The sequence below is a fragment of the Gymnoscopelus braueri genome (assembly GCF_963280865.1).
Source record: "Gymnoscopelus braueri genome assembly, chromosome: 14".
Classification (NCBI taxonomy): Eukaryota; Metazoa; Chordata; class Actinopteri; order Myctophiformes; family Myctophidae; genus Gymnoscopelus; species Gymnoscopelus braueri.
The window spans coordinates 33,180,149-33,203,551 of NC_137619.1; the positions used below are offsets into that span (position 1 = coordinate 33,180,149).

The 23,403-nt window shown below is 41.4% G+C and overlaps 1 pseudogene across 1 annotated transcript in view; it reads left to right on the top strand.

Moving 5' to 3' along the window:
- Positions 1–23,403, top strand: part of LOC308100601 (VPS10 domain-containing receptor SorCS1-like) — a 52,821-nt pseudogene that overhangs the window by 20,675 nt on the left and 8,743 nt on the right. Inside the window, exons 9-22 of the transcript XR_013934986.1 lie at positions 1,703–1,882; positions 4,748–4,894; positions 7,000–7,102; positions 7,443–7,519; positions 7,843–7,934; positions 12,770–12,877; positions 13,353–13,470; positions 14,199–14,332; positions 16,132–16,245; positions 16,954–17,125; positions 20,346–20,532; positions 20,817–20,950; positions 21,230–21,353; positions 23,014–23,133. The product of XR_013934986.1 is annotated as a VPS10 domain-containing receptor SorCS1-like (transcript). The remainder of the gene's footprint in view (positions 1–1,702; positions 1,883–4,747; positions 4,895–6,999; positions 7,103–7,442; positions 7,520–7,842; positions 7,935–12,769; positions 12,878–13,352; positions 13,471–14,198; positions 14,333–16,131; positions 16,246–16,953; positions 17,126–20,345; positions 20,533–20,816; positions 20,951–21,229; positions 21,354–23,013; positions 23,134–23,403) is intronic.

Genomic DNA, 23,403 nt, shown 5'->3' on the forward strand with positions numbered 1-23,403 from the left:
CAACCCCAAAATCTCCATGAATTCAAGGCTGATTGCAATCAAAATCCAATCCGATTTCAACACAATAACATTCATATCAACATGGTAGATGACATTCATAAGGGACTCCGCTCCGCATTGAGAATGATTAATGATCTGGCCTAGATTATCAATATATTGCATGGGGTAAGTGCCTGTTTTCTTTGCCCGGAGACGAGTGGTGAGGAGAGAGAAAGTGGAATGAAAATAGATGCATTAATTTCAATTAGTAGTAGCCTACACATAATGAAAGAACATCTTCCTGTAAGGCTCTCATCCTGTACCTCTCATCCTGAAAGAATGTTGTGAAACCATTGCCTCCTGGCTGTCTTTTATCTGTCTCTGATTAATGGACAGCAGTTAACAGTCGTCCATAGAGCTCCGACTTGCACGGGACTTTAATTGGTGGTTTAAATTTAAAACGTAACTGAGAATGAGCGAGTGATTAAGTTGATATGTAAAGATATCATGGATGTGTATCACATAATACTACTTAGATGGTCCCACACTTACACTTTTCCACGGCAGAAAACGGTTTGCGTCACCTCCAAGCCGTCATCTAAATAGCAATGCGCCTATAGCTTTGTCTTCAAGGGAATGGGAGAAGACACTCTGATTGGTTTATTTAATATAATGCTCAAAACACAGCCATGACTAATTCAGAGGCTTAATACTAACACAGCGCCATGTGCCAGGCTTTGTGACCAGATAACGTGCAATCTAACCATGATAATTGGCGTGGAGGCACCCCTGATGCATTTGCCCTGACTTTTAGACTAGAGTAGATCGTCTAAATAGGGCCCAATATTTGTCTGCTATGTCTTGGTTTTGGTCTCCTGTTGCTGATGAACTGTAGATGACACTTTCCCTGACTCAGGAATTTTCCAGGCCATTAATTATATTACATTTGGCTGATTAATGTTTTAAGCGTATGTTCCCTCATCATTATCATCTTAATACTAAAGTACCTGTTTAGCTCTAATGTTTGTCAAAGACCAATACGTGTATTTCCGCAATTAATCGTCGTCCGATATGTATGGGAATACTTTAAATATCAATGATTGTCCTGCCAGTGCTCTAATCAGTTTTAGCTTATCACAAACTTTTGTGAAGAAGGCCGATGCACACCTCAAAGGTTGATGATGACAGGTGCTTATCACAAACTGCCATCTAATTTTCATCATCCAGTTGATGCAAAATTGCATCATATCCACTTTAGAAATGTTTTGTTAAGACATTTAACAATATTGTCATTCTAAAAACTCTGGAAGGAAGCCGACTTTTGTGTCACAGGCTATGAGATTCTGTAGTCGTGGTCCCCGCAGCCTATGGGCTCTGTTGTCGCGGTTGCGGTCTCATAGGATGGACTAGTTTTAACCACTTGAACCCTAGCGTCCCCATTCTGGGTCGAACATTCGGCGAAAATAGCAGATCAAGCTCACAACGCATCACAACACAACGCTTTGTGAGCTTGTAGATTGGTGAAAAAAGGAGGGGGCCTAGAATAGGGGTCCATGGTCAACTACATTAAGTACAATAGTGTGTAAGCGGTTAAAGATATTGTCAAAAGTGTACCAATCAAATGCTAATTACATGTACAATATATCATATACTGCATATGACCAAAAACCTTTCAGTCAACCAATATTTTTGTACAATTAGCATCATGTCTTCTTTCATCCAGGACCTGCAGATAATCAGCACAGATGATAACCAGGTGGTAACCGCTGTTCAGGACTGGCACCACAACGATTCATATAACCTGTACATGTCAGAGTCCAGGGGGCAGTTCTACACCCTGACACTGGAGGACGTTGTGAGCAGTGGAGGACCCGAGGGCAACGTCATGATAGAACTCTATGAGGTAGCTTATTTTATGCCTATTATGAACCATGCAGTGTTTGCCAAACAATGGGTCGGGGACCCATTTTTATGGGTCGCGAGTAAATATCAAATATTCATAATTTTTTTCCAAAGTAATCAACAAACTATGCTATAAAACTGGTCAAACATTGACCAAATTGTCAAATAATATAAGTTTGTCTTTTTATAGCCGATCTACAAGCTCACGAGGCATTTTCACAATATTTATCTGTGGAACCAAACTAAATTTTATGCCTCAACTCCTACTTTGCGAGTGCTTATCAGGGTGGGGGGTACCCAGTTCAAATATGATTATTTTGGGGGGGCACAGCCTGAAAAGGTTGAGAACCACTGTGATGCATAGAACAGTGGTGCACAAACAGGAGACTATTCAAATTAAGCTAAATATAAGCATATTGCCTTGAGTTATTAATGTTTTCAAACTGAATTAGCTGATAAACATAATTACTGGACATTGTTTATGTAGCTACTTTTAAGGGCAGAGTTTGGTTTTCCTTGAGTATGGCTCAACAGTTAAGCAATTAATTATTATGATTATTGAAAATGTTCATAAAATAAGAAAGTAATTTTTAATGGCTATTATAAACCATGATGCTTACAGTGTTCAGTGCTCAAGTACAGAAAGTAACACATACTGTAGAAGACAGACGGTTTGGTCATCCAACCAGTGTTTCACAGTAATGGACCAATGAACCATTTTTTTATAATGAGGAGAGGGACAAGCAAGTGAATGGATTGTACCAAGAGATAAAACCATAGAGGCGATATGTCATAAATAATCCCCATTCCAGGTGCGCCCCAGTGACTCACCAAGTAAGAGCAGTGTTGCCAGATTTTGTGAGAGAAATAAGCAACCAAGTCTAGGAAAACAAGCCCAAAAGAAACGACTATAATAGGCCACATGAGCACTTTAAACCTATATACAGTACTATATATACATATACTATACGTCTGCTGTTTGAAAATAGCCGATCTATAAGCTCACAACGCTGTAAGTCTGCTAATTTCAAATTAGGGTTTAGGGACAAAAGACATAATATTTGAGAACCACTGGTTTAAATAATAATACCAAAAAATTGGAAGCAAGCCCAAAAAAACGCAACCCGCAACTACCAGTATTTCCAAGCCACTTTACAGAAAAATAAGCCCAAAGTCCCTTATAATAAGCGGACATGGCAACACTGAGTAAGAGCACTTACCACATAAATACTGTAAGTGCTACTAGCTGCAGCCTCAGTCTGACGAACATGATATAAAATGGATGAAACAAGGGTTATTTATAATGTTTTGCAAAACATCAGTTTTTCATTCAGGTTTGTCAAGGGATGTCATCTGCTAGCCTGCATGGCACCAGGGGCGTCGTTACGCGGGGGCTTCGGTGGCTATAGCCACCAATGTTTTATCCAAAGCCACCAATAAAAAAATAAAAAAATAAAAAAAATATATGTATATTTTTTCAAATCATATATCTATAACCCTAACCTAACCCTACCCCTAACCCTAAAACCGAAATAAAGTAACAAAAAACGGGGAAAAAAGTACCCAAATCCGCTAAAAAAGTCGCTGCGCACGCGTGCATGTGGCCGTTGCCTGGGGGGCTAAGCCCCCAACCTAGTAGAGACCTAGCAACGCGTCTGCATGGCACTGACATTAGTTCTGATGATTTTTGATGATTTTTACCTGAGGTTAACGCATGCACTTGTACCAGCTTGAAGGGATACAGCACTCGCTCCTAAGTTAATCGTTAGTCCAGGAGCTATAGTAAATGATTCTCAGGAACCTGACAATGTTGTAAATGGGAACCACTTCTCAATTCCCATCCCTCCCCAGGCCATTGTAAATAAGAATTTGTTCTTAAGTGACTTGCCCGGTTAAATAAAGGTTCAATGAAAATAAAAGTATGTCATGGAAAGAGGAACAGGGCGACCAGAGCTAATGTATTCTGAGCTCTCTGTTTTGTCGGCTCTATGTGTAGGTTGGTGAGAACTTGCCCTGACCTTAAAAGGAACAGATGGTCTACTTTACCCCGTAGCATCTGAGTGGCTGGCTGCGTCACATCCAAGTCTGAGCTGCTCTTTTCTCTTTTGCCCTTCTGTTATGTTAGAGTCCCCTCAATTAAATAAGTTAACAGTCTCCCTCGTGAAGGCAATCCCACAGAGCTACACTCTGTAGTCTGTACTGTACTGCCAGTACAGTATAGAAGTATAGCCCAACTTGCCAGTTTTGCATGGCAGGTCAAAAACAGCCCTAACTGGCTTCTGAAATATACTACAGTATATGCATGTTGACAGACATGCTATATGAGCTAACATTATTAAGCTCAGAAAGCGGTTAATGCAAATGCATATTTCATTCTAGATTAGCCTCATCCTCAACTAGCAGTATTACAATTCAGCTCAGATTGCCATCAGCAGTGATTACTCATACTGCTCACTGACCTCCATCTGTACAGACTTTATGCCCCCAAATATTCTGCTTCACTGGACAACCAGCTGATGATATTAAAAGGTCACTCCCACTTTGACAAACATTTGTGCTCTTTAGACAGAAAAGCATCGAGAGCTGAAGTAATAGCTGTGTGTGACTGACTGCCTCCGTCTCCCTGCTCATACAAATACAAAGAAATGTCTCAGGGCTGTGCCATATGTTGTTTTGATTCCATGTAATCCTGCAGATGGTTCAAAATAGTGCTCCCTGTCAGTGAAGCAAGCGTGTACACACACATCGCTCTTTCTCAGAACAAGGCCTTCAGCTTTACTTAAGTTTGAATAATTTATGGTTCTCTCTCTCTCTCTCGACTTTGTTATTTCTCCCCTCTCCTCCTCTCTGTCTATCACATTCGTAGGTAGCTGGGATTAAAGGTGTGTTCCTATCGAATAAAGTTGTCGAGAACCAAGTGAAAACGTACATCACCTACAACAAGGGGAGAGACTGGCGGCTGTTACAGGCTCCCATGACAGATCTCCGGGGAAACATGGCTGATTGTGAACAGGTACGGCGGATCCTGACAAGAGGACTGCACTGGTTGATTGGATGCCTTTTGTCAGTCTACACACCTAGTAGCCTGGTTCCAGCCGAATCTGCCTTTGCGAAATTGCATTGCACTTTAGCCCTAGGCAGTGTGTCGTGTGATATTGTCTGGCAACGCGAGGCTACACACCTAGGGCAGTGTTGCCAGATTCTGTGAGGGAAACAAGCAACCAGGTCTAGGAAAACCAGCCCAAAAGAAGCGACAATGGGCCACATGAGCACTTTAACATATACATCAGCTATTTGAAAATAGCCGATCTACAAGCTTACAACGCGTCGTGAGCTTGTAGATCGGCTATTTTCAAATAAAATCTTGGGGGGAAATTATAATATGCAGATCTGGCAACCCTGACCTAGGGCTGGGCGTTATGGACAAAATCAAATATCACGATATATTTGACCAAATACCTCGTTATCCATATTTTGACAATGATCTTAATTTTTGTGGGGCCCACAACGCGTTGCAATTGTATATTGGAATTTTCGCTATTTTTTAAAAATAAATTACACTCATTGGTAAGCTCAGTAATAGCCACTGTAATGTAAGTTGGTTGTGTATTTCATCACAACATTTATTTCAGCAGTTTGTGATCACAATGAAATTCATTTTGTCATCTCTTTCCTTTTATTTTATCTAATTGAATAAAACACAATGCAACACAGTTCACACACACATACCCATACCCATAAATAACACCCCCTCACCAAAACATTAGACAGTGCCAAGGAATTCATAATAAGTAATAAGGGTCACTTTATTGTTACATGAAATGATAGGCTTGAAATTGGCTATATAATTTAAATGGCTGTTATGTCTGGTTCTAGGGGGGTGACTACACAGGGAGCCATAGCTGTTCCCCTGCATAGTATTAGTCACCCTAAAGAACCCATTCATTCCCGCTGCAATGAGGTGGGGGGGGGGGGTTTGAAGAACAGCCACATAGCATCAGTAACATAGGTCTTTTGATGGTGAAGCTTCCAGAAATGTTTGTTTACATATACGTACAGTACACACAAAACATTAAGGCTATTGGAACTGCAATGAAACTACCATAACTCATTAATCAGTTTGTTAAGTGGGAATAATAGTGCTTAGAGTGCACAAAATGCATAATTTTTCTTTAAATAGTTTTCTTATGATTTTGCTCATTGTTATAATTAACATTTGGGAGTTCTACCAGTTTGGTACTGTACACTAAGCCTAATTTATGGGAATGATGTTTGACAAGCATAAAATAACAATTTCTTATAATAAATGTTTTTGTTTAGATACTTTAAGCCTCATTAAGCAGAGTTTTTGGTTAAGCATTAACATCCCCACGAAGGCAGCCCTCGCTACTTCTGTCAGAATCAGCAAGGAATGTGAAAAATGATTGTGTATTTTTTGCTGTTGCTGAAAGAACTTAAGCTACAAACACAAAATTCTGCCACAGTTAACAGGGCATGAGGCATATTTAATTTCAACTATACAAGGCAACAATGTTTTATCCATTGTTTTTGCATTCATACAAAATGAATATAAATTTATTTACACATAAATCTCATTATGCATGTCATTGCTGAACAATATAATATATCATTTGAAATATGAATTGGATTTATTAGGGGGAGGTCGCAGCAGCACCTAAGTTCACCTACGTTCTCCCTAACGTTTCACAGATTTAGGAAATGGTGAATCGTTAATAAAAACAAATCTAATGTTTTAATTGAACTGACACGGCCACGATTTAAAATATTTCCTCCTAAATCGGCCAGTTAGGAGCTCCTACTCGCCTTAAGATGTTCTGTGAGTATGGCCCATGGTACTTTGCAAATTAAAACAAATACTTACAATTTCCAAAATACAATGTGAATCAAACCTTTCATATACAGTAGGTGATGCATGTATTATGACTGATAACCGTATGTTTTCCATGTTAAGCTTAATTTATATACCCCATCGCACGACAGTGTCACTCCCTAAAAGAGCAGATATACGTTGCGTTAGCTTGTGCAGTAGATCAGTTCTTTTAGGCAAGCGACACCGCTGTTCCACGGAATATAAATGAGGCTTTTACTGTTTCTCAGCCATACTGTTCACTGCACCTGCATCTCCATGTGTCTGAAAATCCTTACACCTCGGGAAACATCATCAGCAAAGACTCTGCGCCTGGAATTATTGTAGCATCAGGTAAGGTGGTTGTTTGATCAGTGCAACCACATCTTTGTTTACTCATTAGCGTCTACCACTCAGGGCCTCCTGGTCTGTCTCCACTTCATTTCCAGAAGTCACACAGCTGCTCTTCATAGTGCTCATTTTAGTCTCTACTCTGCTGATGTGGGAATGGTCTTTTATCATTTGAAACATAGCCTCTGTGATTTCCATTGCACTTGTCCTGTTACTTTGTTTTTGTTGGTTTTGTTTTGTCAGATTAAATCATTAACTTGAAAGAGATATTGTTTTTGCGGAATGCATACATGGACGAGTACGTGTTTGAGTAAATACATATATGTATTCCCTCTGTATTCAGGTGTGGTTGGGCCTGAATTGACCAACAATAATGTCAGCATTTTCATCACTTCTGATGCTGGGAACACGTGGAGAGAGGTACATTATGCTGACTGCAAGAACTGTGCGTTTGTAACCTGTAAAACTATATCCAAGGGAGCGTATTGATTTTTCTCATTGGCTTATGAGTCCATAAATCTGCTAGATGAGCAAACTTTTGATGAATGATGCATAACAGCATTGACTGACTTGGGGAGGCATTTGCTTTTGGGAACGTGGCTGTATCGATTTGTGTACTTTTTACTTATTTAGTGTGCATGTACTCTCATCATACAGTACAACACATACATGTACAATTGTACATACTGTACATTTAACCGTAAAATCCTTAGTGTTCATTTTAGTTCTTTTCCTGTCTGTAGGTGTTTGAGGAAGAGTACAGTGTTTTATTCTTGAACCAGGGAGGAGCTCTGGTCGCCATCCGACACACGCCTCTGCCAATTAGGCACATCTGGTAGGTCTCCCCTCAAGATATGTTAATGAATATTTCAAAACAGGTGGTACAGTAAGCTGAATGTTTATAAGCACTGTCGCTTCACTGCCAGGTGGTCCCCGAGTTCATTACCGCTCTGTTTGTGTGCGCCCTGCGAAGATACCGCTTACAAAATGCTCTTTGTTGTCTTTCGGCCTGGCGAGAGAGTATGTTTTACCCCCTGTCCGTCCGTCCGTCCGTCCGTCCGTGTGTGTGTCCTGTCCGTGTGTTACCAGCTAATCTCCGGCACCGTTGGCCCGCTCGCTGCGAAACTGTGCACACACACTCCCTCGATGCCAAATTTTTCACATGGGCCTGTTATAGCGCCACCAGGAGGCCACAATAACGTACCTGACCTGGCGGAGACCTGTGCTCCGAGGACCACTTTTTCTAGTTAGTTAGTGTGCTCATTGGCCAAAAATATTTACATTTCACGAAGCACACAGCATGACACTACCCATTTAAATTCCAGGCAGATCTCCAAATAATCTCCATTGTCAAGCTTCTGCATGATTTTTAGTATTTAATCACAACACACAAATCATGATGGGTAACATTATAATGGCTACTGATTTCAGGTCTAGGACTAAACAGGAATACTATACAGAATTTTATTTGCATTTCTTGCTTTGGTATATAAAGGAGCTTTCCAACTCCAATGTCCAAGCATCCAACAACCTGTCAGTGCGCATATGGTGCGCACCGCTCTACGATGGTGCTGTTAATACATATGAATAAAATAATGTATGCCACTGTGTTTGTGGAAACATTCCTAATTAAGCACACTTTGTGTGCAAGAACAATTCGCTGTAGCATGAAATTACAGGTTTCCAAAAGAATATCTGTAATAAATAGTTCAAGTGTGCCATAGGGCTAAGACAAACAAAACGGAAACAGAAGGGCAATCAACAAACAAGTGACAAATTGAACATTTATATAAGCTGTGATTTTGTAGGAGACTTGCAGGCTGTTGACAGCTTCATGTCATGTAACTGTAGGCCTACCGTCTGGTATTATGGTGTTCAGTCACTGGTTCGTGGACAACAAGTATATGGTCCATAACACATTTTAAGTTGGTCCTGCAAAATGTCATCTAGACTGGGAGGAATCTACTGAAAAACTACTTTTATCTTTTATCTCCTCTGATCAAAGTCACACGTTAATATAAAGACAGCCAAATTCAGAGATCAAGTATTGGATTACCAATAGTTGAACAATCACAGCCTCACCCAGCCTATTGATTGATTTGATTTGATTTGATTGATTATTTTAATGTTCGTGTCCTGCACACAAAGTGTCCAACCCTCATGGGTTTATAAGACACCATTTTAAACTTAGAACATATATATTCACATTATACATTCCATTACAGCTCAGAATTATACAGAGTGCTCTGTCTTCTCTCCCAAGCTTGACAAATAAAACCACAACAAAAGCTCCTTTCCCGACAGATATCTCACAACAAAAAATAATAATCCTCCAACTCAAGGAAATCACCACAATACTTATATCATCATAATATATTATAAATATATTTTAAAAAAATGAACCTGTTTTTCAATTTCACTTTCTATAGCTTATTTGAATCGAATAGGGACACTATACAACAATCCACATGGTTAGCATGCTCAAACCAAATACCACAACAAGCTTTAGCCTACATCTTAAAATGTTATTTGAAAACATTTCTTCTGTCTTCCTTTTACATACTGTTGGGCTAAAGTACATATTATGTCATTGGTTCTCATAGTGGGTTCCAGGGGGCCCCAGGGGTCCTTGGGGGGTTCCAGCCAGGGGGTCTCCAGCTAAAGTAGCATCACAATCATTTTAACCACTTTATCCACTTATCTGTTGGCAAAAATAGCAGATCTACAAGCTTACTGCGAGCATGTACAAACAAACAAACATCCAATCCACTTTATTTATATAGCACATTTGACAAACACAAGGTTTCCAAAGTGCTGCACAAGAGAAAATACATAAAAACAACTTAAATGTTCTCTTCTCTGGGGGTCCCTGGCACAAAACATTTTCAGATGGGGGTCCTTGACTTGAAAAAGTTTGAGAACCATTGTAACGTGTCTCTTGAATAATGGCTACATGTCAGCAATGAGCTAAGATGCTGACGTGAGCTTTGTGTGCAGTGGTGCCAGATTTTGTAAGAGAAACAAGCGGTCTACGAAAACAAGCCCATAAGAAGCGACTAAGCCACATGAGCACTCACAAACTCATTTTGCCTTCATTTGTATTTAATCTAAATACACATTTACACAATTTGGGGGTCCTTGACATGAAAATGTTTGAGAACCACTGATTTACACAACATTTGGAAGCAAGCCCAAATAAGCAGCTACACTTTGGTAACAAGGCCAAAACAACGCAACCACCAATATTTACAGTACAAGCGACTTTACAGAAAATCAAGCCCAAAGTCGCTTATAATGAGCAGACTTGGCAACACTGGCTTAGCTGTGTAGTTCACTGTCTACTTTCATCTACTTTCCTTGGGACACACATACACACAGTACACACACACACACACACACACACACACACACACACACACACACACACACACACACACACACACACACACACACACACGTTCATACAGACCAGCCCTGTTCTAGATGGCAGGCCCCTTTGGTGCCATGTGTTAAAAACAAGATTCGATCGAACAAACCTTCATGAAAGAGACTCCCTGAGTGTGTGCATTGGCAGATTTATCCTGTGTGTATTAATTTATTAGATCAATGCAGTCCCTGAGGAAGCTTGACCTGGTAGAACTTACAACTAAACTCTATCCATACCTCCAGTAGTTTGTAGAGGTGCCCCCCATGACTCTTTTCCATCTCCTTGGCAGGGGTCTCGGTTTCTTTGAAATGGACGTAGTACTCGTTGTAAAGTGCCTTGAGCTCCACAGGATTTTGTGGGAAGTTCTTGATCATCGTGTCTTCTTCTCTATCTCTCACTCTTTCCCTTCCTCTGGCTCAAAACCACCTTTATTTTTTACTTCGACAACATTATATGTGATCGATGACTGTGAGTTGTGTGTACCTGCTCACTTGTGTTCCTTACATTTTTGGGCCCAGCCCAGAGTCTAATTAGTTTGGCTCATGCCAGGTGTGACAAATCTAAAATCACTCACCCCACCCATGTAATTCAGAGTGCTTCAGCCTGCTCCAATACCAAACTTTATATTTTAAAACTACGATGCGTTAAACGCCCTGTTCGAACACGTTGGTACCAGTTGTCACTATGGCAGTGAACCAGGTTATATAAGCTACATTAGAATCCTACTGAATAAACTACATTTGAATGCTACTGAATTAATACTGTATTAGACTATAATCCTACTGAATAAACTACCTTTTTAAGAAGATTAGTTTCAGGCGTTTTGCCTTTATTACGAGAATCAAACCCGGGACACAATGCAACTGCAAAGTTAAAGACCGATAAATCCAACGGTGCTGGAAATTAGCAGCTCACAGAAACCTGCCTGTTATAGCTCCACCATGAGGCCGATTTGAAAAATTGCATTTCTTCCTTGGCCTAGTGGGAATGTGCGTGCAAAGGTTCACGGCAATTGTACGCTGCGTTCATGATTTGAGGCATTTTATTCTAAACGGGCCAGTCTTGCAAACTTTAGAAGCCAATCTTAACCAATCAGGATAGAATATGACAGATCCGTCTTGATCACATTACTATAGAGGTAATGTGTACCGATTTGCGTGATGTTTGGACAAAATCAGTAGGAGTAATATAAAAACAGGCCGATTTTGGGGCAGAGGTTTTTACTTCCAAGGAGTATGCGTGCACAGTTTAGCGCTGATCGGGCCAACGGTGCCGGAGATTAGCTGCTCACAGACGGACTGATGGACGGACTGACACGGCCTGGCGGGGACAATAAATGACTGTAGAGTCATTTATTGGTAGTACTACTTTCAGTTAACTACTGGTACATTACCCTAGAATGCTACTGAATTAACATTATAATCCTACGGAACAGGGGCGGACTGGCCATTTGGCATACCGGGCATATGCCCCGTGGGCCACTGGGCCAGTATATTTTTGCTTCCGTTTTAGGATTATTACGGTCATTTCCGGGTCGTGCGGCCCAATTATCAGTTACGTTATGTTTGGGCTGTGATGCTTTTCAGCAGTGGCGTAATTTACATAGGGTTGCTGGGTTAAAACAGTGCCTTTTTCTTCAGGCTGCCACCCCCCCCCCCCCCCCGTTAACAAAACGGGGGGGGGGGGGGGGTTTTGGAAGTGTTTGTCAGAAAAATGGGATAGTGAGTGTCTATGGAAGTAATGTTTTGTAAAGGTAAATTAATCATTTCCCAAATATTTACAGTCATTCAGGTACATCACTGTTTCTTCTGGTTACACCGCGGCGCACTCACCAAACAGGAGCAAACATACTGTAACAGGCTGTTGCAAAACGTTGTGCACCGTAGGGAGGAGACGTATCGTTCAGCTACAGAAACATTGCAAACCGGTGCAAAACATTTTCACGTTGAAAGCTGGTGAATTGGATGAACCTACAGTACATTTCCCATAGGTTCGAATGTGAGTGATTGACTGCCTAGGGTGGCCACGTGATGGATTGGCACCTGTCCAGTGTTTCCTCCTACGTTCAGCCCCCCACACACACACACTCCACCGCTCCCACCCACCAACTCTGTTACCCTGAATTGGATGAAGTAGGCAAAGTAAACAGAATAGACACCTTGCAACTCGAAAAGTCAGATTTTGCTTTTGTTTGATTTGTGACTGGTCTCCTCTGGGATTTCTGCCCACTCTTCTCCCATCAGGCTGAGTTTTGATGAAGGCAGAAGTTGGAACAGATACAGCTTCACCTCCTCCCCCCTCTACGTGGATGGGGTGTTAGGGGAACCCGGCGAGGACACCCTCATAATGACGTAAGAAACAACCAAGTCAAAAGTTATTTATATCACACCGCTGAGAAATGTAGACATGACCGCAGCATCGTTTCATTTATTATGTATGAAATGTAGAACAGCAATGTGCTGCAGGTTTTTACCATCTCCTCATTGGCTTCTCATTAGCTGTCCTTTAAAGCCAATGGGGAGTCCGCAATGCCATCCCTCTGAACCGGCGTAAGAGCTCCAGTCACAGAATTCAGCGCAACACTTGCTTAATTATTTACTGTCGCCAACTTACAGTAGACACAGACACATGCTACTCCGCACCTTCCAGCAAGCATTTACTGTAAATCAACACCTTCAATACGTTTTTCACGCAAACTAAAACAAGGGAAAATAACTAAATAATAGTGGACAAAGGGCGACATTCATGCACTTTTACAGGATAAAATTAAAGAAGCCTTGTGAGTCAAGTAATCAACATTTTCTTTCTTTCCTTGTGTCTCTACAGAATATTCGGCCACTTCAGTCATCGCTCTGAGTGGCAGCTTGTCAAAATCGACTTCGGTTCTATTTTCAGTCGAAGGTGTACTCCCAAAGATTACCAGACATGGCAGCTAAACAATGAAGTAAGAACAGCATAATAACGTAGCATTTCACTGTTGATAATGTTGTGCTTCTGTTTGAGACCTATCATTATTTTCATAGAGAGTTACTATTTTCATACAGAGATATCCTTAAAATAATGCACCATTCAGTCTTAGAACTTCTGCCTCTAAAGATGTTCAAAGGAAAATAAATGCTGGGTGATGGTTTGTTTATGACATACCCATGGCCTTATTTATTCACAATAACAACGAGAAAATAACATTTGATCAACACTTTAATTTAATAAATAGCTTAGCATTACTGACAATGCAAAACTGTCGTCGGTGAGAGGTTGCTGTTTTTGTGTTTTGTTTTTGTTTTGTTTTGGTCCCAGATGAACTCCAGTGTCTCAGTCCTCAGACATATTACATCATTTTGGTCAAATCTAAATCACATCAGTTTGACAGCCAGGTTTCATCCATGCTTGACATATTGAGTTGCCTCATGGTGACAGTTAAGTGTCCAGTGTGGCTCTTTAGCTTGTGCTGATAGGTCAGGCTTATCACCATAATTATATCACACCCTCTCCAGATCCAGGGCAAATAAAGCCTGGATATGTGATAAAAATGATGCACATAAAGTATCGTGGTCTCTTTGATATCCTTGCAAAAGAAAACGAAAACAGACAACTGAAATCTTTATTACTCTAATGATGCATCATTTATGACAGGGTGAAGTTTGGTGAAGTTTTTCGCCCTCTGTTTTGTAGGGTGAAGTTTGTATCATGGGGGTGAAGAGAATCTTCCAAAATCTGAAAGCTGACGTCCGATGTGTCAAAAGCAGAGATCAGCACATCTCACACATGTCAGAACCCTGCCCGTGCACAGAGGCAGACTTTGAGTGGTGAGTCTATTCCTCTGCAGGCTACAGTGTTCACTTTATTACATCTAATGTTATTGATCTCCATAGACTGAATTTATGCAGTAAAACTGGGACACAGGAAGACACCGGGAAAAGTTCCCTTCCATAGCACTTTATATCATTTTCTGAAAGAAATAAGATCCATTATGTAGAAGTAACCTTATTTTATCAATCAAGGGGTCTTATTTATGAATATTGAACAGAATTACTTTTTTGTTATTAAAGGAGAATTGCTATTTTTTCTCATACTGTATGGTTGAATAAGATACTGTACACCTGGACGAAGCCATGTGTATTTCAATAGTAAATGGAAATGAAATGAAATTACAGAGTATGTTTTTCCTGTCATCACAATCAGAGAAATGACCATGAGTGCATTTCCAGGGACAGTGCTGGCTTTTAATATTTAGCTGGGGATGTTGAATTGGTTGTGAGTTGGATCTTTTCCCCTAGAAGTTTGCGGTTGATATTGTGCAACATATCCTGAGAGACAGAATTATTTTTATACCCACTAGTGGCAGGGCTCTAAGGATGACTGTGTCAATCAGTCAGTCTGTCCATCTAGCCAACACTTTCGTCCCCAAACAACATATCTCGAAAACTGCTGTTGCCATGAGGTTTTCTGTGGAGCTTCATGAATCCCAGTGGATGGTTGCACAGCCTCTATAGGGATTCTAGTCGGGCTTCTAGCGGGGTTTTTAGACTCTATGTCAAAGCACCTCTTGTACTGTCCCCCAGAGGTGACTGAGGACTGGCATAGGTTCAGCTTTGTGGGTGTTCTACTTTGCCTTACTTACATGGTATTTTTGGGCCAGCAGAGTTGTGTTAATTTATTCCCTGGACGTGCTTCTGATAAATGGTGAAATTTGCAGCAGTTGTAAGTTTGTCAGCCACTTGGTAGTTGCTTGGTAGTTGCTTTTCTTTTTAGTAGTTATTTTCTTTTCTTAAATTGTTCTATTGTTGACTTCGCCAGTGGTCAGTCAAAAGCACTGATCAGCGACCTGCATTGGCCTGTAGGCTACTCATCAAATACTCATCAAATAATCTCAATGCTCTTTTTCTCAAGTGCCTAAAAAATGTCAACTCCAGCTGTGAGATGTTCCATGATGAAAATAATATGACAGCGACTCACATACTCTGTCTAGGTATAAATGTAATTAACATGAATAGGTACAACATCTGCTATGCCCCAATCGTCCAAATCTCCAATGGTGTGGGTTGTAATACTGTACATGTTGCCTTGTGTAGGAATATCTTCCTCTAACCACAGGAGATATGGTTATTATTATTAATGTATATGTTTAATGCACTCAGTCGCCACTGCAGAGGCCCTAGGTTTGCTTCCTGACAGCAGTGCCTGTGGCATGACCGGGCGCTCCAAAGAACCCTATCGGCAGTGTTCACGGGTTGGAAGACACCTTTTGGTTGGTCGGGGTACCTTTTTCAGCTGGGATGGGAACTGAGGGAGATAGTGCCCTTCCAGTGAGACTCCTTGCTGTCAGGTGAAACAAAGTGGCAGCTGTTCTATGTGTATCTGAGGAGCTAGTACGTGGTTTTCTACACCCTCCCCAAACCAACAGTGCCAACAGTGTGGATTGGCAGCGACAGGGTCTCCAGCACACACAGAAAGAGGAGGGGGGGGGGGGGATTTGTCAATGACTAAATTCTGAAGAAAATTAAAGCGACAGAAAGTTGATAAAAAAAATATTTGATTTCCTATATTAAATGGTGACTGCTCTTTATGACACAGCATTGTGTGTGTTTTTTTTTATGCCAAACAGTGACTATGGGTTCCAGAGGCAGCCTGATGGGAGCTGTTCCCCAGCTTTCTGGTTCGTTCCATCGACCGCATCCAGAGACTGCGTCACTGGAGACAGTTTCCTCAACACCACTGGGTATACCAAATGCATCTGTGTTGACAGAGGAAACAAGTAGAAATAGAAGTAGGCAGCGCTTGAATACCAAACAGCTCTGTGAGCTCAGTCTTTCGATTCCAGTCATTCTGTACAGGAACAGTCAGAATTATACATTAGCCAGTAACGATTCCTGGCCCCCAAAAAGGTTTGAGGAGGTGTGACTACAAATTAATTGGTTGTATTTTTTATTTCCTCTGTGTGACTGTGTGTGTGTGTGTGTGTGTGTGTGTGTGTGTGTGTGTGTGTGTGTGTGTGTGTGTGTGTGTGTGTGTGTGTGTGTGTGTGTGTGTGTGTGTGTGTGTGTGTGTGTGTGTGTGAGAGAGAGACCATGCATGAAAGTGTCTCCTGTGTGTGTGTGTGTGTGTGTGTGTGTGTGTGTGTGTGTGTGTGTGTGTGTGTGTGTGTGTGAGAGAGAGAGACCATGCATGAAAGTGTCTCCAGTATGTGCTTGTGTTGGTGTGTGTGTGCTTCTCGGTGGCTCTCTGTGGGGATGTATAGTACGTATGCGCGTGCATTTTCACATACAGTAAATGTATGGCAAGATTAAGATTGAGATTGTGCAGTGTCCGGGTGTGAGTGTGTCGGGCCGCTTGTGTCTGACTCTGCACTGATCTGTATTTTACATAAGTGCGCAGTGCTTTACCTGGGTATTCTCTTTGTGTGTTCCTTCAACGGTGCGTGTCACAGATATCGCAGGGCTTTGTCCAACAACTGCACAGCGGGGACCCTGTGGAGGTACAGCCCCAGGCGACAGAGGTGTCCCAGTCAGGCCCCCCGGGGGCTCCAGCTTCTTACCAGCGAGGGAACCATGGTAGCCACTCTGGGGAAGAATGTCTCTTTCCTGATTTTCTTGGAAGAGGTGCTGCTCTTACCTCAAAATAATAGTAACGTGTATTGTGTACATAGTAGAACTTCACGTAAAATCACTGTTTATTTAACTCTGAGAGTGCACAAATGGAACCATTTGTTCACTCTCAGAGTTAGGACAAATTAACTCTAGTAGACTGTGTAGTGAAAGCTATGTTCAGTCCCCTTTGAGTGTTTTGTGTTAAGCATGAATGCTTAAGAGATATGCTGGTGTTCCATAGCCGTAATCCGTAATTGGCCAAACATGAATAAGTAAAACAAGTCTAAAAGCCCCACTAGCAGTTCCTAGAGGCTACGCTGCTACTTACATCCAAACGGGTCAAAGTGGTTGAGCCGACCGACTGGGCGGCTGCCCGATTAATCTACATTGCCACCCTGTTCATAACCGAAGCATGTGGCCATAAACATTTTCATACCGCCTGTGTCTGCCTGACGTCCATGTGTTGATCATCTCTGTTACCCTTTCACCATTTAAACCCTCTAGACTTAGTAAACGAGTTGGCTCTGTACTTTTTTCCATCTACACATCTCTTTGCCAGAAATAGCCGAAATGCAAGCTCACAACGTGTTGCTACGTGATGTCTTGTGAGCTTGTAGATCTGCTATTTTTGGCAAATCTTTCCCCCAGAATATGGATGGGTTTAAGTGCTTAACCAAATTCTCAGGCTTTCTTGCAAGGGAGAAAATGTGGTACAAGGTCCATGATTCTGCTACAAGAATGTGGTACAAGGTCATCCTCCCCCCTCGAACAAAATACATACATTTTTAACATTTCAACAAAGGAAGAAGAGTTGTTGATTTTAAAGTGAAGAAAAGCTAACTATAATTGGTGGGCTACACCAAAGCAACATTTTTGAATGATCTTTGCTTGTGTCTCAGATGCATGGACTAGATGAAGACATGCATTGCCTGTACTCTTGGATGTCTGCTAATCGTTTTGATGATTAGCGCATGGCATTACATCCTTTGTGAGTTAAAGACAATGCACTACTCAAGTTCCTTCTGGTAATTCCTGTACCGGGTGCACAGTCTAGAAAAGTTCTTTACAATCAATCAGAGGATTACCAGGACTCACGGAAATGTCCTTCAGGCACTTTGTACTTGATTGGCACAGGCAGCTCCCAGAACAGCAAACACAAAGCCTTCTTCAATGCTGAAGAAGGCGGTGTGCCGAAATGTGTTTGTTGTTCTGCGTACTGCCCGTGCCAAATAAATACAACGTGCCTGAAGGACTGAGTGCTGGTACATGTAATCCCTCTGATTAATGCCTTTGTTTCACACCCAAATACACACATGGCCTGGTACAAATATTAATAATATAATTAAATACGTTATATTTTACAGAAGTAATAGTTCTAAAACTTTTCGAAATTCACATGGATCATTTGTGATTGCATAAAGCAATGATAACGGATGAGATTTGTCACATAAATTACACAAAACTCACAGAGGGCAGAATATACAGTAATGCCCAGGTATGTGCGCAGCTGTTCACTTATACAGTCGTTTAGCCACAAGGAATTTCCCCCAGATTTCTCCATTTCCACTTTAAACCCACTGACCGAACACAACCGCAATGTTTACTGTATCTTTTCTTTCAGTGTCAAGTCATGGCCACTTTGTTGAGCCAACCATCCATAGGCATGTTGATGTCACTGAGTGCCCAGTTGTCTAGTTTCAGTTTATAGCCTGGGACAAGGCTTGCTCAAAATGCTAAACAATACTTTATAATGGCTGAAATAGTTTTTTTAAAATATAATACTGTATTGTGATTGTGGTTGTGATAAGATAGACATATCTCCATGTTGTCAGACTAATATCACACTGCGTATATTCGCTACTGTGAAACTTAGCCATAGTGTGAAGTTGTACAGGGATGCAATAGCCAACACTAAATAATGAGTTCTCAGTCACATCTGCTGTGTGAGAATGATATGCAGGCTACAGCATTCTATTCACTAAGCACACGGTGCACTTACAGTAAAAGCATTTACATAGTGATTAACACTAATGGCATACACTCTAAACTCTAATCACTACTTTTATATGTCAGGTAGTACAGCTTGATGCATATAATGTTCTCTAATTCCTTTTTCTTGCTGACCTCACCAGTGGTCAATCAAAAGTAGTAACTGATGACCTGCGTTGGCATGTATTTGTCAAACTCTAAATGCTTTTTAGCTGAAAATGAGTGGGAAAAAAGGTTAAATACTGAAAAACCACTTAAACCCTATACCCAGGTAGGATTCCCTCCTGTTTTTGCTCTACACTAAATATATTAGCTGAATGTTTACCCAAGAACAAAGATGCTAGGGTTCAATTGGTTAAGGACCAGTACGCTTTATAACTTGCATGCATTATTTTTGTACGAATGCACGTGTATTCATTTTGTGCTACGTTTCTTTAAAAAAAATAGTTGTTACCTGTATGGTGTTTCAAACTTTGAGAATTCCATGTTGAAAATACCATTTCAAATATTTGAAAAATAATCATGCATTAAACCATGGAATGTGACTGCATTATAATGCTAATCAAAAGCAACTCAAAACATTTTCATCCTGCAAGGCCAATTCGATTTTCAAATAGTGATTACAGTAAAACATAACACAAATTACAACAAAGCAGAACATTCAACACACACCATTCAAACCTGCACAGCACAAAACATGATAAATAAAACCACAAAGTGGAGTCGATCAAATCCAAACAGCAGGCCCATTTTCAGTGGAACCATCATTAGGCAGAAGTCAATTAGGCATTTTAGTCAGAACAATGAAGGTGCCAGGAGTTGTGACATGCTCTCTGACTCCACCTGCTGGTTTCTTGAGGTGTGTCTTTTCAGTTGCTGTCTCCCTTATACTCCGTACACATGTCACTTGATGACAAGAACAGATCTTCAAAGCACGACGATACGTTCTTGTCAGAAAACGACACCGCCGTGCGAGTATAAATTAAGCTTTATTGCTGCCTCTGAGCGTGGTTGTAACAAAGGCCATATTGCGTAGCAGTGTCAGAGGAAACAGCAACAAATCAGATATGTTTTTTCCTGAAGATATTATCTTCAGGTGTACATTCACCAGCTTAATTGCTGTGGAGATAAATGAGCCCCCCCCCCCCCCACCCCACACCACACGCTCTCTTTTGGCATTTTTTGCACTCTGAAACAAGCTACAACAACAGTGTAATAATGTGTTATAATTCTGTTCTTGTAGGGTCTCGGCTCATCGACAAGTATAACAGTGGACTTTGGTGATGGAACGGGCATATCCTACGCTAACATAAGCTCTATTGAGGACGGAATTGAGCATGTCTACAGTAGGGTGGGAATCTACCAAGTGTCTGCTACAGCACGGAACAGCATGGGGTCCGACCGGGTGGTGTTCTACCTCCACGTCACCTGTGAGTCAGGATTCACCAATCACCAGTGTGAGCTAGTATATAAGTAGTCATATTATGCATACTTCTAATGTCATAATGTCATAATCTAATGATTATGACATGATTATCATAGCACTATTGTAATGTTAATTGCAGAATAGGAGAGATGAACCTATTGTTAGTGGTATTTCAATGAGCCGCATGAATGAGCAAGATTGAATGGCTATATACGACTCAATTTCCTAAAAAATACATTATTTTTCTGCCTGAACGCGTTCATGCCGTTTTGTGTTTTGCTACTGAAGGTGGACTGGAGCAGGTCCAGCTCTTGTCTCCCTCGGTGGTCGTCAAGAACAAAGCAGTTAACCTCACCACAGTGCTGCATCCCAGCAATGCAGGGACAGTCACCTATTACTGGTGGTTTGATAACAGAACTGAGGTCAGCCTTACTTTTTCTCACTACTTAATGGCTTGATATACTTAGTTGCACCCTGTGCCGCGCACCAAGCTCCCAAGCTCCGAACACGGCGCAGTGCGACGTGTTGTGAGTTTGTAGATCTGCTATTTCCGGTGCGTGACACCTGGCGCACAACCAAGTACAAATACAGCTTTGCTGCTACTGTAACTGTACCAACTTTATAGTCGCAGGATGGCATTCCATGTTCATGAGCTATATTTATGAATCCATTTTTTCATTGTTTCTCTATCTCTCCGTCAGCCCATGGTGTCTTTGGAGGGAGGGGTGTCCTTCACTTTCCACACAGAGGGAGTTCACACAGTCACTGTTCAGGCATCACTCGGCAGCACCGTCCTTCAGGACAAAGGGACTGTAATTGTCTATGGTGAGGCCATGTTTCTATGTACAACACAATCCCAACAGTGGTGATCTAATATAGGCTAGGCCTGTCCCCGACTAAGGATGTGTTTAGTCGAATCTAATTGGCGACTAATTGCCAATGGTCGACTGGCAGTCGACTAATATAAAAAAATAGATAAAATAAAAAACTTTTTTTATTTAGTTTTATTTTTTCGGGCCAAAATACATTTTATTTCAAAGGGCCAAGTCTACACAGTTTGTTTTGTGTCTCCAGCAGAGTTTCTAGTGTCTCTATCTCTCTCTGGAAGAGGTTGCACATGAACTCTGCAGCCGCACTGAGGCGCTCCAACACAAACAATACCAATACAAAGACGAGGAATAAGAAGAAAAAGTGGAAGTTACGTGTGGTTGCAGGTGTAGACTTGGCCAAAAAACAATTAAAAACATTTTTGGCCCTTAAAAAAACGTTTTTTTCTTTTCGACTAGATTCGACTAAGAGACACGCAGTTTACTCGGACCCCCCGCGACTAACCAGTCGACTAGTCGACTTAGTCGAGGTCAGGCCTAAATATAGGCTGGTGTCAAACTGCCTACCACTTGGATAGCTGGGCTTCATTCCTTTTTAAATGTATTTATTTATTTAAATCTAGAGTAGCCAATAATGTTTTACCACCTTTTTCTCGTTATGCCAATTGATTCCTCCCCACACACATTTCTGTGTTGTCACTGCTGTTGTATCCACTGACTCACCTGCCAGTCGAAGAGCCCCCACCGGGAGAACGTAGTGCCTTCGTCCTACTCCTCCCGCCCAACACGCACACTCCCTAGAAGGCCAAGGAAAAACATTCCCACTATTTCCCAATAGGCCAAGGAAGAAATGCCACCCTTCATTTTTCAAAACGGCTTCATGGTGGCGCTATAACGGGCCGATTGACATTTAGACCTACAGTATAACTCTTGAACCGTAGGTCATACAATCAAAATGATTTCCCCTTGGATTCCTTGGATCATCACGCAAATTCCCCAAATAAGCCATGCACATTTCAAGTCTTCCGCCATGTCACATTTCTCATATTCCATTCCAATTGGCTATGATTGGCTTCCAAAGTTTGTGGGGGTGGTGCACAAAATGCCACACATCATGAACGCAGTGCCCGATTGCTGGGAAACTTTGCACACACATTCCCACTAAAGCCAAGGAAGAACCTCCATCCCAAATGTTTAAAATATCCTCATGGTGGCGCTACAACATCAACATATCTTTTTCCCCTGGATTCCGTGGATAATTACGCAATTTATAGTGCCAGATTTGTGTTTTCTTCAAAACACACTTTTTGCTACTACTCCTACAAATTGTGTCCAAAACTCACACAAATTGGTACACATTATCTCTGGGGTCATGTGATAAAGATTCAAGATGTGCTTGAGTTGGCTATGACCAAAGTTTGCCGGCCCTGGTTAGGAAATCCCGGCCTGGTGGAGACCTGTGCGCCTCCGAGGAGCACATTTGTCTAGTTTTGATTGATGATAAATACTCACCGGAGATATTCTTATTATTTAATTGTCACGCCACCGGTACACAAAGACCTTTATGGAGGCGATTACGGATATCTAAATGGCAGTTTACCCAGAGGTGAAGTTGTACGTATTCGGTCAATTGCATTTCTGTCTCTATTTCACTGCAGAATATTTCCAGTCACACATTTTGGCGTTCTCCTCTAATCTGGATGAGCTGAACCCCGGGGTGGCTGAGTGGAGACAGGACATCGGCCGAGTTGTCAAGAGTTCCATGGTTCAGGTCAGTTGTAACTGATAGCTGCCACAATGAGCCTTATTTAACTTTTTGGACGACAGTGGTATGATACTGTACATCGGTACGGAATCATTCAGGAGACTTTCAACCTGGAGTCCCTATTTTGGTCAAAAATAGCAGATCTACAAGCTCACAAAGCTTAAGAATACAATTTGCAATTTTGACAAACTATCGGTCAATATGTTCGGTAATCGGTGGTTTAGGACTCTCTAAAATCTGGATCGGCTTCAGACCCAGATATGTGGCGTGGGTTGGGCTCTAA